This window comes from Odocoileus virginianus, chromosome 31 (genome assembly GCF_023699985.2).
Source record: "Odocoileus virginianus isolate 20LAN1187 ecotype Illinois chromosome 31, Ovbor_1.2, whole genome shotgun sequence".
Classification (NCBI taxonomy): Eukaryota; Metazoa; Chordata; class Mammalia; order Artiodactyla; family Cervidae; genus Odocoileus; species Odocoileus virginianus.
In genome coordinates, this window is record NC_069704.1 from 36834511 (window position 1) to 36849421 (window position 14911).

The 14911-nt window shown below is 46.0% G+C and overlaps 1 protein-coding gene across 2 annotated transcripts in view; it reads right to left on the reverse strand.

Moving 5' to 3' along the window:
* DPYSL2 (dihydropyrimidinase like 2) overlaps nt 1-14911 on the reverse strand; it is a 118762-nt gene that overhangs the window by 44306 nt on the left and 59545 nt on the right. The gene's annotated exons all lie outside the window — the stretch shown is intronic.

Genomic DNA, 14911 nt, shown 5'->3' on the forward strand with positions numbered 1-14911 from the left:
GGCCCACTGCACCCTTGCCTCCCCCCGCCTGAAACCACCCTGGGTTCATCCCAGCACTGCCCACACCATCCTGGTGTGACTCCCCAAAGCAGCAATATCCCATCTCCCAGACACAGCAGTTTCCTGTGTCCTGACTCACCCTTGGCCTCAGACTCAGTACGCACTGGGGGATGGATCTGGGGGCCTGCGCCCTCTTCAGTCTCAGGCAAACCCCTATGCCAAGCAGCTGGAAGCCTGGCCCCTGCTGCCCACAGGCATCTGTGCATCCAGAAGCTGCACGTGGGCACCTGGAGCTCCCCATGCCTGCAGCCCATGCCCTCTGACCCCCAGACTTCCCTTCCCGTGGCCTGGGCCTGCTGGAAGGAGGCTGACCATTCCTTCCAGGCTGCTGGAAGGCAACCTAGAGAGCCCAGGAATCAGAGCTAGAGACAGAGGGTGGGAAAGGAGAGGTGAGGAGCAGGGCAGAGAGAAGACCCAGATTCCAAACCCAGCATTAGTTCCGATTCGAACGATGATCATGGAAAGGCCTCTTGGCTTTTCAATCCATTTTCACAATTTAGCACAAGGCATAACCAAAGCTCCTCACTTTACGAAAACATATCTACTCCTACCTACAGAAATTTTTAAAAATAGGAACAGGACCATTAAATTATTTTATAATGTCATGCCAATGTTTGCTTGATGGCAACAATATCAACCTCACCTTGGTACAGCTCTATAGCAAGTAGTCCACAAAGTGCTATGGTGTGCCTGATCAGGTGATGCTCAAATCAGGCAGACAGGGCAGTTTCACAATGCTCACATCACAGACAAGGAAACTGGAGGCTACGGGACTCACCTGCAGTTCTGCAGACACTGTTTCAGAGCTCAACTCCTAACCTGCCTTGTTCAACAGCCACAACAAACCACCACCTTCTATCAAGAACACACCTCAACTTTTCAAACCTAAACCCCCTTCCATCATCGAAAACATATGCAGGTTCACTTAAGCAGGCAACTAATGAACTTAACCCGGTGGACAGAGGGGATACAGCCAACCTGAGTCACTGAAATTCAATTTGGGGCACCAGGTAAGAGCTTGTCAATATGTCAGCACCTCGTAAAGCCTTTCTCTTTGAGGCTGGGGTATAGTTTGCACACGGCCTCCTTGCATGCATGATCAAAGGCAGAGCTAACGCAATCTTTGTGTGGCAATGAAGGGCCATTTATGATGTGTAAATCCTTGAAGAGGATTTACAAACCAAATGATGCACAGAAATCCTCTCCTTGACTCATCAAAAGCAGACATGGAGAGTCTGAGAGCCCATCTGCAGGCAACATGGGGTCAACCTTCCAGGAAGGGGCCCACCAGAGGCAACTGGTTGGCATGGGGAGGGAAGGAAATCACCTGCTTCACCAGGAAGAGCTTCAAAACCAGCCTCCAGGGATGTAAGAGTTTGCTCTCTGCTCACTTGAGGTAGATGTGCACAGCAGCAGCTTTTCAGGAAAAGCGTCATCAAGCCGTGAATGGTGACAGCAGGTCCAGGGCCACCAAGAATGCTTACGGGACTTCACAGTTTGTGCACAATGATGGCACTAACTGCCCACAAGTTGTTTTTTGTTTGTTTTTTGTTTTTTTTACAAATTGTTTATTGACATAAACAGTCTAGCAGACTCCACTTGAAGAGACCATTAGTGGCTACAATCAGGCTCAGATCCAGAGACCCTTGGAAATGGTTCTAGCTTTTTACTGATGAGGAAACTGAGTCCCAGGAAGTTTGAAGAGTTGCTAGAGACACATAACAAAATGTAGCAATACCAGAACTAATCCCAGGTCTGAATCCAAAATCTGTACTGTTTCCTTTACTTTTCTTATTAACAGGAGAAAATATTACCTACAATCCCACCATCCCAATCATAACTATTCATCTTTTTTCTAGATCATCTTCCAGTTTCTAGATCATCTTCCAGATCTGGCATGTATATATTGTTTCTTTTTTGTTTTTTTCTTTTTTATTTTTTAAATTATGAAATTATGCAACCCTTTTACAGGACACTTGGAAAATACAGAACAAAATTACATGTAGTTCCACTCTATATTACAATTATTTTTTAAGTAGATAAATTAAGATTTTTTGTTGGAGTTTCAATATCAAACTCTCAAAAATTAATAGAATGAATATACAGAAAAGTAGAAGGATACAGTAGAACTAAAAAGTACTATGAACAAATTTAATGTAATTAATATTTATACAATTTTCATGTGTATCTGTTTTACGTGGGTATAATCATAGGGCACATTCACTTAACTGTGGCTTTTTTCTTAATACCATGTTGTCTTAGAGTCTTCGTAATTCCATTTTTTATGAGAATTATTCTTTGAAGAATCTATTACGACTTTCTTCACCATTCCCTTGTGTTGAACCTATAGAATGCGTCCACTTTTCCTCTATTATACATAACGTTCCTATGGACACGTTCATGTAAATAACTTCCCCTTACGTTTTTTTTCTTTTCCAGCCACTCCACATGGCTTATGGGATCTTGGTTCCCCTACAAGGAATCGAACTCAGACACCAGCAGTGAAAGCCCTAAGTTCAACCACTGGACAGTCAGGGTTAAAGTTAAACCTAACTTTAAATGGTTTTCTCTGGAGAGGGTTCTAGCATCGAGTGAGCTTATTGGGTGAGCTACAGTTCTTAATACAGATGAACATGTTGCATTCCAGAGCATCATCGCTTCATACCGCCTCTAGGCACGCATCAGGATGTCACCCCAGCCAGTGCTGCTATTTTCACTTTATTTGCCTGCTATTTAAGGGAATAAAAACAAAGCTCTTTTCACTATTCTAAGCCGTCTCTGTTTTAGATCAATGGCCACCTTCCAAGACCCAAGTAGGGGACGAAGCAATACTCTTATAGAGCAGATCAACCCGCTAGACAAAGAGGTTACTGACAATTTAACCAGGATATGATGAAATGGTGATGGCCACCATCTCACTTCTCCAGTCCCCTCATACCTTCTCTTAGCTTTGTCCATTTGACTCATAAGCTGATCCCCTCAAGGCCGCCTTGTGAGGCCAGCAAGCCAAGGCAACAGCCCAGGCCCCTGGGCCCCGAGAGCCGAGAGCACAGCTGTGCTTTCTCTCAGCTCCATGATTGCTTACAGACAGATAAGACACTGAACAGGAAGTGCCCGCTGCAAAGCAGCCTGATGAAACCATGGCCCGGGGGAGCAGGCAAGGGAAGCCAGAGGTGAGCATTCCAGCCAAACTCGTTAGAAGGCAAAGCCTCCAACTCCAGGTCCATGCAGAATTTCTCCAAGAGATGTCGAAATCATTGACTAACTGTGGAGAGGGCCCTGTTTCCTGTAATTAGACCGGCACGCTGAGTCTCCGTCTGGAGACAAGCCAAGTATGCGGCCCCTCGCATCCATGCATCGGTGGTGGGAGAAACACTGAGTGTGCCTGAGGCTCGTGCTCGGGTCCTGGAATTCCTCTAAGCTGTCTGAAGTCCTGAGGATCCTCACGGACAGGGACTGCACAACCTGCGAGCCAGCTGACTCTCAAACGCCCTGATCAGACAACGGGGCTTCAACCCCACCCATCAAATATGCCCATGTTTGTGAGCGTAGGGACTTGCCTGGTCCTCCAGTGGTTGGGAGTCTGCCTGCCAATGCAGGGGACATGGGTTCGATCCCTGGTCCGGGAAGATCCCACATGCTGCAGGGCAATGAAGCCCTTAAACCACAACCACTGAGCCTGTGCTCTGGGGCCCATGCTCCGCAACAAAAGAAGCCACAGTAATGAGAAGCCCACGCACTGCAACTAGAGACATTCCAAGAAAAATTAATTTTACAGCTGAAACTTAACTTTAGATTAAAAATTAATCTAAAATAATAATTTTTTTTAAAGTTAGAGCACCAGTTGGAAGCTGAGCTGACACCCAGCTCTGCCATCCACTATCTTTACAACTCTGAATCCTTCACGTTCTCTAGGCCTCACTTTTCCTATCTGTTAAATGGGGGTAACAACATTCCCATGCAGTGTTGTTAGGAACTGGTGTTTATAAAGGGCTTATCTCAGTATCCGCCAGAGTAGGTCTTACACAACCATTTGCAAAATACATTGAAAGTAAAATAGGAATGTCTTGAGCCTATAAGACTGCTTGACATAATTCCTGGCATGAAGTCAGTCTTCTCCACATGCTCAGTTGGGCTTTGACATAGAATGTGAAGGGGTCAGGGCTTGGGCACCGTGGGGGCACAGAACCCTCCAGCGCTGCTGTGGGCTGGGTGGCAGGGACAGGGTTCAGGGAGGCAGGGGCGGGTGACAGGCTCAGGTGGAGGACCCATGAGGGGTAACAGTGTAGGATGGCAGCAGATAAAGACATTATTGAGAGGAGAAGGCCAGAGGCTCCCAGTGCCAGGAGAGAGGCCTAGGACTTTAAGGTATTCATCCAGCCAAACAGTCTCCTGCATAAAACTGAGTTAGACAAAAACAAGCAAAACAAATCTGTCCTGTTTACACAGCAAGTAGGCATGGGTCATAAAATAAAAGACAGTGAACGCTAGAGCAGGAAGCTTCATAGAGACCCTCTGTCAACAGGCTAAGTACAGACTTTTCACCCCCCCACCAGGGAACCACCCTCCCCACCCTCTCTCTGACCCCAGGACACCATGATGGAAACAATCCTTCCTGTCCAATGGAATGTCTTAAGCTTGAAGAAATGCATCTATTTGGATTATGAAAAAACGGCCAAGCAGAGCAGGGAACACAAAATAATCATCATGAAGAAAGTCCACGTAATTCCAATCACAAGCAATGAAACCTGATCTTACCCTGGAAACATCACGGCAGTGTGAATCTCCAGCAGGCTTTCAGAATATTGAGGCTGTTTATATTTTCAAACGCCCCCCGGGGATATGGTAACTCCAGGCTGCAATGGATGACCTGGTTTTCCCCTTTTGCTCTCCAGGCAGGGAGGAGGAGGTGAGTTTCCTAAACGCTGGAAGCACTGGCAGCTCCAGGATTTGCAGATTTCCTGAGCAGACCCTCCCATTCCATCAGCATCCTTTACCAGACACAAGGCCCTGGGTACCAGGATGACGACCAGAAGCTGTGTGTTGTGCATGAGTGTGTATATATTCGCACATGCATGTGCATGCACACATATGTGTACCTGCTTGTGTGTGTGCCTGCTTGTGTGTGCACACATGTGTGTGTGCCTGCTTGTGTGTGTGTGTGTGTGTGTGCGCACCCATGCATGTGTGCACATGAGTGTGTGCCTACATGCCTGTGATGGGGGCGGAAGGGTAGGAGGCGAGCTCCCTACTCTACCTCCTGTGGCCTCCAGGCTGCTTTAAGAAAATGGAAGAGACTTCCCAGTTGTTTTTTTTTTACTTTTAATCGGAGGATAGTTGCTTTACAGTGTTGTGTTGGTTTCTGCCATACATCAGAGTGAATCAGCCATTAAGTACACGTGTCCACTTCCTCTTGAACCCACCCCCACCACCACCCCCGACCCCTCTAGGTCATCGCAGGGCACCGGGCTGAGCTCCCTGCGTTACACAGCAGCTTCCCACTAGCTCACTATTTTCCATATAGTAGTGTATACACTTCAGTGCTTCTTTCTCAATTCTGCCCACCCTCTCCATCCCCTGCTGGGTCCAGAAGTCTGTTCTCTACATCTGTGTTCTCTATTCTTGCCCTGCAAAGAGACTTCCCAGTTTTCACCACAAAGTCTGCCATAAATAAACTCCAGACTACGAACAAATGATGAAAAGCATGCAGGAAACTAATGAGGGACGGGGACCCTAGGGGCTGGGGGGGAGACCACTGAAAAGGACCCTGTGTAGGGCTGGGTCAGACTCAGCTCTGAGGAGCTCCACCTCAAAGAGGGGGTGGCCACTGGCCGTGTCGGGCCAAGATGAGGTGGCGGGGGAAACATGTGAGTAATGACACTTCCTCTGTTTGTCTCAGCCTTTGGTTGCCTGGGACTACGCGACCACAGATTCGGGGCCGGCCTGCCAAAAGTAAGAGATTACAGGGCTGTGCGGAACATCACGAAAAAATAAAAGTCACACCACAAGGCTTTCACGTGCAAAGACTGCATCTGTCTGTTTTCCTTCCTGCTGGATCCTTGTGGGGAAGGGAACCTGACCAGAAACTCAAGGACTTACAGCTTCCTAATGAAACACACAGACTGACATACGTAATGTGAAGAGCCATATCGAAACGCTCCAGCCCAAGGTCACTGTCAATAACAGGAAAGGATAGCAAGCCCCTTCATCAAACAAGGTCACATTTACACTCCTATCAAAGGAGATAATCAAACACACCCTGGGATCTAGTGACAGTCATCTTTCTCTGAAAATACAGACCAGAGTAAGAGTGAGGTCACACCTACTGTAATTCAGGACGGCACATGTGGACACCCACCAGATAACATAATAAGGACAAGAGCACCTCGTTCAAACAAGAACTGTCGTAAACACGGGGCTCTAATTAGCAACTGAATGATTCCTCCCTTGCACAAAGCTTGTACAAAGAAGGGCATGGCCACGCACTCCAGTATTCCTGCCCGGAGAATCCCATGGACAGAGGAGCCTGGTGAGCTACCGGCCACGGGGTCGCAGAGAGTCAGACACGACTGAGCAACTAACACACTTGTGCAAAGCCGCTGTGGCAGACTCTCTGTGTATAATAAAGAAAACAGTGGCAACCAGGCTGGAGTTCAACCCAGAAACAAAAGCACAGGGGATCCGTGCTCTACTGTTTGTTCCAACGTTGCACAATTCTCCTTGCATCCCCTCCAAATAAAGGCGGCCAGGGAAGGAAGAGTTGGTGATGTCATGTGTTGACTGGGATCTATCTAGAGCCAGCATAATTGACGGGTGTTTTCCTCCTAGGAATCTGGACTGGATTCAAAAACATAGCATAACATCTCTGCAGTCTGAACCCCGGCCCTTGTACCATGATGTGCTGCCCATCTCGGGCTGAGGGCTGGCAGTTCAATGGGTCTTTTTTCTTCTTGTTGATTAAGAAGACTCTGACTAGCAGCCAGTATATCTGGACAACAAGATCTAAGCCGGATAAGGGACCCAGCTGCTCAGGGAGCTTCCATGACGCTTTATAACTGTGTGGATGGTGGAGAGTTTAGGCGCTACACAAACACCCCAGCGCGACTATACATAAATGTAAGCACTGCCTCACATTATATTTTCTTTCTTCCCAGGAATGACAAGGGTAAGAGATAGCAACCCAGATGAAAATGATAACTTCAAGGGAGTTTGCTTTTTATAAAATTCCTTTAAGTGTGAAAGCACTTACATGCCAAAAAATTGAAGGAAAAATTTTTATTATTCCATCATTCAAAGAAAATCATTATTAATATGCTGATGTATGCCTATGCAATCTTTTTTCCTACCCACTATACATACATATATATTATGAAAATAGTATAATTTTATAGTTTAAATTCACTTCAATAAAGCTTTTCTCTAAAAAAAGGTAAAATCAAATTGGACACGTGATCAAGCCCTGCTTTTTTCCATCAATACACTGTGAACATACTCATATTAATAAATACTTTCCACAATGTTTTTTAATGACTCCATACCATTTTGTTCTAGAAGTGGCCATAATTTACTTAATCAATCACTTATTTTGGTCACTTAGGTTGTTTCTACACTCAGTCATCTTAATAAGCTTTCTTCTTAGAGCCAATTATTTTCTTCAGTTAATTCCTTTGAGTATTTAAGGTAAACCACCTAACAAATACCAATTATTTGGTTTTTGCTTTCCAACTGTGTTACTTTTTATTTTTCCTGTCATATTACATTGACTAAGACTTCCAGGATAATGTTAAATAACAGTGATAATAACTGGCATTCTGGCCCCATAATCATCAGGGTAATATATATATACCCAGCAAAACTGATCTCCTTGTAAATTCTAAAGCATTCCACACTCTTATTTACTTAATTCCACATGCCTCAATCCACTCACCCATGCCTCTCTTTTAATTGGACACGTCCTCCTAACGCCCACCCCACAATCAGACTCCAGGACAGAATCCTGACCAGCCATCAGCGCCTTCATCCAAGTCTTGGACCTATTTGGGGAAGTTTTTCCATAACCATCTCTGGCCCATTTTAAATATTTCTTCTTCTCTGTTGCCCCTGACCCTTCATCTAGAAATGATCACATTTTGGGAATTCCCCAGAAGTCCAGTGGTTAAGACTCCACACTTTCATTGCCGAGGTCACAGGTTCAATCCCTAGTTAGGAAATTAAGATCCCACAAGCCATGCAGTACAGTCAAAAAAAATTTTTTCTTTTATTTTAAAAATTAAAATGATCACATTTTATTGTAATCCTTTCTTTGTGGGTCTCCCCAGTAGGCAGCAATAGAACAGAATAGAGCCCATATCTGCGGTCCTAATGGCTAGACCAGAATCTCCAAGCGGCCTAATAAAGACCACGAATGTGTGAATGACTTGATGGATGAATGAACAGGGTTTCATAGTGGAGGAAACCACAGAGATTACACAGACTAATACTGAAACGGCACTGGGAAGGACCACATCCTCCCAGGTTGTTATCTCTCCCTCCACCCACATCAATGCAGCCCCAGCCACCCAGCACCGTTCTCAGTTCACAGTTTTATGAGGTGTTCATCACTATGACATCAGAAGCATCCGGAAAGCAACAACAGAGTCCTTGAGATCCAGGGCATGCACTGAAACCATGCATCACACCTGATGACCACAGCAACATGCCAAGCAGGACAGGCGCTGACCAGGGATCCAGATGACCAGGGTCTGAGTCGTCTTCAGCCTCATATTAGTTGGGTGGATTTGGGCAAGTCACTTAACCTCTCTATTCTGCAATTTCCTCAGAAGTGGGAGTTATTTCCCACCTTCTTGATCAAACCAGTCAATCCTAAAGGAAATCAATCTTGAATATTCATTGGAAGAACTGATGCTGAAGCTGAAGCTCCAATAATTTGGCCACCTGATGTGAAGAGCTGACTCATTAGAAAAGACCCTGATGCTGGGAAAGACAGAAGGCAGGAGAAGGGGACAACAGAGGATGAGATAGTTGGATGTCATCACTGATTCAAGGGACATAAGTTTGAGCAAACTCCAGGAGATAGTGAAGGACAGGGAAGTCTGGCATGCTGCAGTCCATGGGGTTGCAAAGAGTCAGACATAACTGAGCGACTGAACAATTGATCTTACAGAGGCAGAAAGCAACCCTGAGTAAAGACTGTGAGCAACAGATGCAGGATGTGATTAGTTTTATTATGCTGGCCTATGGAAAGCGGAGATGTCCATCTGAGACAGGCGCAGACTAGCCTGGGAGATCTCCGGTCCTCGGCAGAGACTGCCCTGGCCCGGCAGTCTACAGAAAGTGTCAGAGAGAACACTGGAGCAAAGAGGCTACAAGGCCTCGGCCAAGTTACCTCCCCGGTACAAGACCTCTTACCTGCCCACCCCACCATCAAGCAGAATAAACACTGTGAAATCATTCAGTCATGTCTGACTCGGCAACCCAGGGACTGCAGCCCACCAGGCTCCTCTGTCCAAGGGATTTTCCAGGAAGGATGCTGGAGTGGTTTGCCATTTCCTTCTCCAGCGGATCTTTCCCGATACAGTGATCGAACCCGGGTCTCTTGTACTGCAGTCAGATTCTTTACCGACTGAGCTACCAAGGAAGTCCAAGCAGAATAAAGGGTATTCATAAAAGACAGCAAAACAGGACTCACTCTGGGACCCATGGTGACACAGCAATGCATCTGGAGGGGCAAAGAGGGGTCTGAAAGGGAAGGAAGTGGCCATTCCAGCCAGCCAGGGACAGTGAACCCCAGAGTGAGGATTTCTGGGACTGTCAGGGGTGAGGACAGAAAGCCCTGTTTTTCTGCATGTATGCATGCTTAGTTGCTCAGTCATGTTTGACTCTTTGCGGCTTCATGAACTGTAGTCCACCAGGCTCCTCAGTACATGAGATTATCCAGGCAAAAATACTGGAGTGGGTTGCCATGGCCTCCTCCAGGAGATCTTCCCGACCCAAGGACCCAATCCACGTCTCCCGCTGAGCGATCAGGGAAGCCTGTTTATCTGGGACATCCCTAATTTCAATTATTCTTTCTCATCTCTAGGAACATCTTTATACTTTTCACATCTGATATCCCCATGCAGAGTGAGGAAAACATACTCAAAACCAAGTTCTCACATCGTGGGTCAAGAAAAGTGTGACTAAAGGTCCATGAACAAGTGGACTGGCTTTACAATAAAGCCTAGAGTCAAAACCACAATGAAATACCACCTCACACCCCTAGGGATGGCTGTAATCCTAAAAAGAAAGCAATAGTTGTTGGTGAAGGTATGGAGAAATTGGGACCCTTGGACGCTGTTGGTCAGAATGTAAAATTTCACTTTGGTAAAACAGTTTGAAAGTTCCTCAAAAAGTTAAAGATCCAATTACCATGTGAGCCAGCAATTCTGCTCCTGCAAAGATACCCAAGGGAAAGGAAAATGTATGTCCACATAAAAACTTGCCTACAAGTGATAATATTCATTCAGAAAAGCCAAAAAGTGGAAACAGCCTTAAATCCATCAACTGATCAATGGATAAGCAAAATGTAGTATATTCTACCACATATTTTTTGTCCATAAGAAGGAGTAAGGTACTAATACATTCAACAATGTGCATCTTGAAGACATCATACTAAGGGAAAGAAGCCAGACAGAAAACACCACACATTGTGTGATTCCATTTCTATGAAATGTCCAGAGCAGGCAAATCAGCAGAGAACTTTCTGTTTTCGTTTTTGCCATGGTCTGGGAAATTACAAGTAACTGCTAATTAATATGGAGCTTCTTTGGGGAATAGTAAGAATGTTCTAAGGGCTTCCCTGGTGGCTCAGTAGTAAAGAAACTGCTTGCAACGCAGGAGACTCTGGTTCAAACCCTGGGTCAAGGAGATCCTCTGGAGAAGGAAATGGCAACCCGCTCCAGTATTCTTGCCTGGGAAATCCCATGGACAGAGGAGCCTGGCGGGCTGCAGTCCATGGGGTCGCAAAGAGTCAGACACGACTGAGTGACTAATGAACAACACAAGGAACGTTCTGAAATTAGAGAGGAGTGATGTTTGCACAATTCTGTGAATACCCTAAAAAAAATGTGTGCACTTTAAGAGTGAATTTTATGGTAAATAAATTGTATATATTTTTTATTTTTAAAGAGCCAATATAGTGTGTGTAAGCCAATACATTTATTCACACATAAATAATGACAGAATAAGTGAATGAAGCCTAAACTGATGAGACTCCAGTTACTGAGCATCTCCTCTTGATGCAATTCCTAAGAAGAAACAATAAGAATAGACTGTCTTTTTGCAAACTGCCTTAAAGACAAAGAGAATGAAGAAAAGACAGGGCCAAACCAATCCACGAGGAGGAAAGGTAATCAGGAAAATAACATTTTCTGGCAGAATCATGGATGGAAAAGCTATCAGTCGCGAGAGGACATCTTCAACTGGCAAGGAGACAGCACAAAGAGAGGATTTCTGTCAGAGGCAGAAAAGTCTCACAGAATGTGACTTTTGGATCCCCTGACTCTATCAGAACAAAAGCCCGTCCACACAAGCCAAAGGACCCAGAATGAACAACAGCCTTCCATCTCCTGATGGAGCAGAACCTATTGCCTTTTATTGATCAACTTTTCCAGTTTGTCTTTCATTAAGAGGCCTTGTCATTTAATGAAAACTCACATTTCAAAGTGGGACAGCAAGACCCTTTTCAGTTATCCTCTGGAAAGTCAGCTTACTATTAGAGATGCATGTCTGTGCAATGGGAAAGCTTCTCTGGCCATTACCAGCACTCACTGTCGGTAGGGGGCTAAAATGCACAGAAGCTGCACCAGCCACAGACCTAAGTGTGCCCTATGGAGAAAGGGCACAGACCTGGAGAAAGCCCTGGGCCTCAGTGTTCCAGCTGCAAAATGAGGCGACTGCAACAAATCACCTCTACGTCCCAGACACAGCCCACACCTAGAGCCTGGGGTCAGGTGTCCATCCCCCAGCAACAGAGATTTTGATGTTGAGGCTTTACCTGCCCTTTGAGCCAACCATCAATTAAAAGCACCTTTTTCTAAACTATAAAAAGAGAACATGGGACATTCCTAGTTGTCCAGTGGTTAAGACTTTGCCTTTTAATGCAGAGGGTTTAGGTTCAATCCCTGGTTTGGGGAGCTAATAAGATACCACATGCCTTGCGGCCAAAAAAAAAATCAAAATATGAAACAACAGAAGTGATCATGTAACAAATTCAATAAAGACCTTAAAAATGCTCCACGTTAAAAAAAAAAAAAAAAAACTTTAGGATTTCCCTAATGGTCCGGTGGTTAAGGATCTACCTGCTGACGCAGGGATACAGGTCCCAAGGAAGATACCACGCGCCTGTGCGCCACAACAGAGCCTGTTCTCGGCAACAAGAGAAGCCGCCACAGTGAGAAGCCCAGGCACCAAAACTAGAGTAGCCCCCACTCACCCCAACTAGAGAAAACAAGCGCAAAGACCCAGCACAGTCAAAAATTAATTCAGTTTTTAAAATCTTTTAAAAAGAGAGAAAATGATCAGATATTCTGAATACCCCACTAAGCAGGATATAAAATTCAGCAAAGAAAATCTTCCTTTACCAAACTAAGATGGAAAGTATGTTTTCTTGGGGAAGGAGTGGCAGAACCCGCCAATAAACAGAGCTGAATGCTTTCAGCCAGGAAAGAAATTTGGGTGACAGTAAAGAGGTAACTCTGTAACGCCCAAGGAAATGTCATGTCAGAGCCACACTGCCCATTTTAATTGAGTCTCAGTGAAAGAAGAATAAGAGGAGAGGTGTATAATGAAATGAGAAATGACTGCTAAAGCCAACTGCCACCAGGAAGCAAAGTTAGCCCTTCAAACCTCTCAGGATCCAGGTGTCATGATAAAGGGTTTTGACTGGGCTTTCCTGGTGGCCCAGTGACTAAGACTGGGCTTCCATTACAGGGGGCCTAGCTTCGATCCCTGGTCAGGATACTAGATCTTACATGCATCAACAAAGATCCTGCATGTTACAACAAAGACCCAGTGCAGCCACATAAATGTTCTTAAAATAAAAAAGTTTTGACTGTCAGGATCAAAACTGGGCTGCAGGGACTTCCTTGGTGGTCCAATGGTTAAGACTCTGAGTCCTCAACGCAGAGGGCACGGGTTTGATCCCAAGTCAGGAAACGAGGTCACACACACTGTAATTAAAGATCCCACAGGCATCAAGTAAGATCTGGCGCAACCAAAATAAAATAAAATTTTAAAAAACTGGACTACAGGGCCTACTCCCCTCCTACAGAACCTGCCCAAGCTGTGTCACACCCACCATCTCACAAAATCCTTACAGCAACCCTATTAGGCAAGACAGGCTGATCCTGACCCTTTTGACAACTGACAAAACCAAGACAGAAATGTGGGGTAACTTGCCTGAGCTAATGAGCAGAGGGTCAAGACCCGAATTAAGGTCTCTTGATTCCTGGCTCTGTGAAGACGTGTCATCAAGAAGTTGAGGCCTCAAATTCTTTCCGTTAGACCTCATGCTTCTCCTTAGAGGATCTCATAAGGGAAAAAACAATGCAGAGAGCTGCAACCCCAAGTCTGAGAAACTGTTTGATCTTCCCTGTTCCTGCTCCTCCTCGAAAAATGCCATGTGCCCGAGGTGTTCCCCAGCCAGGCTTGTGAAGGGCTGAGCGTTATGACCCTTGCAAGTGGGGGCCGAGCCAAAGTGATTCAGAGAAATGGGGAGAGATGGGGCCCAGGCAAGGGCGAGGAGACCTTTGAAGCGGCTTGCGTGCCGCCATCTGGCTGTGCATAGAGAAGGGCTCCTGGGCTCCAGAAGAGGGATTAAGTTCAGTTGATGAATGCACGGCATGAGTCATTCCTCCTGGTTGCTCTCCAAATCCCTCCTGGGATGCAGGGGGACATCTAAGGCATCCATCCTGCACTTCTGTTGGGAGATCAGAGATGCTCGGCACACCACCATCTCAGTGAGCATCTTCCCCTGCTGGACGCAGCCTCCCACTTGGTGACAATCACTAGCTGATCACTAGTTCTCCCTTCAGAACTAGTGACAGAAAATGACTTCTACATACAAGCTGGGTTGAAGGATCTTTCTGTGTCTTGGGGACCGGGCAGCTCAGTGCCCCATCACAAACTGCAGGTGGGCACTGCATCCAGGATGTCTGTGAAGCATCCGGATGCTGGGCACAGAGCAGCATTGGTGAGCACATTCTTTATTTTGGGGAGGGGCTGGATTTTTGGTTTGTTTTCATTTGTTGGTTTGGCCATGCAGTGTAGCTTGCAGGATCTTAGTTTACTGGCCAGGGATTGAACCCACACCCTCCACAATGAAAGTGAAGAGAACTAACCACTGGGAGCTTCCCATGTGGTGCTAGTGGTAAAGAACCCATCTGCCAAGGCAGGAGACATAACAGATGTGGGTTCAATCCCTGAGTTGGGAAGACCCCCTGGAAGAGGGCATGGCAACCCACTCCAGTATTCTTGCCTGGAGAATCTCATGGACAGAGGAGCCTGGCTGGCAGGCTACAGTCCATGGGGTCACAAAAGAGTCAGACACAACTGAAGTGACACGCACTAACCACTGAACCACCAGAGAATTCCCATGAGCACGCTCTTTGACTGTTCAGAAGCAAGCAGTGCTCTTTATTCTGTGGTCCAAGAGTGCCAAGAGCCCAGCCCTAACACGTGCACGCTCCATGGCTTTAGGCAAGTCACCTGGCTTCTCTGGATTCCCATTATTCATTTACAGCCTGAGGATGAGTATGTGCACGCTCAGTCGTGTCCGACTCTTTGTGACCCCAGGGGCTATAGCCCACCAGGC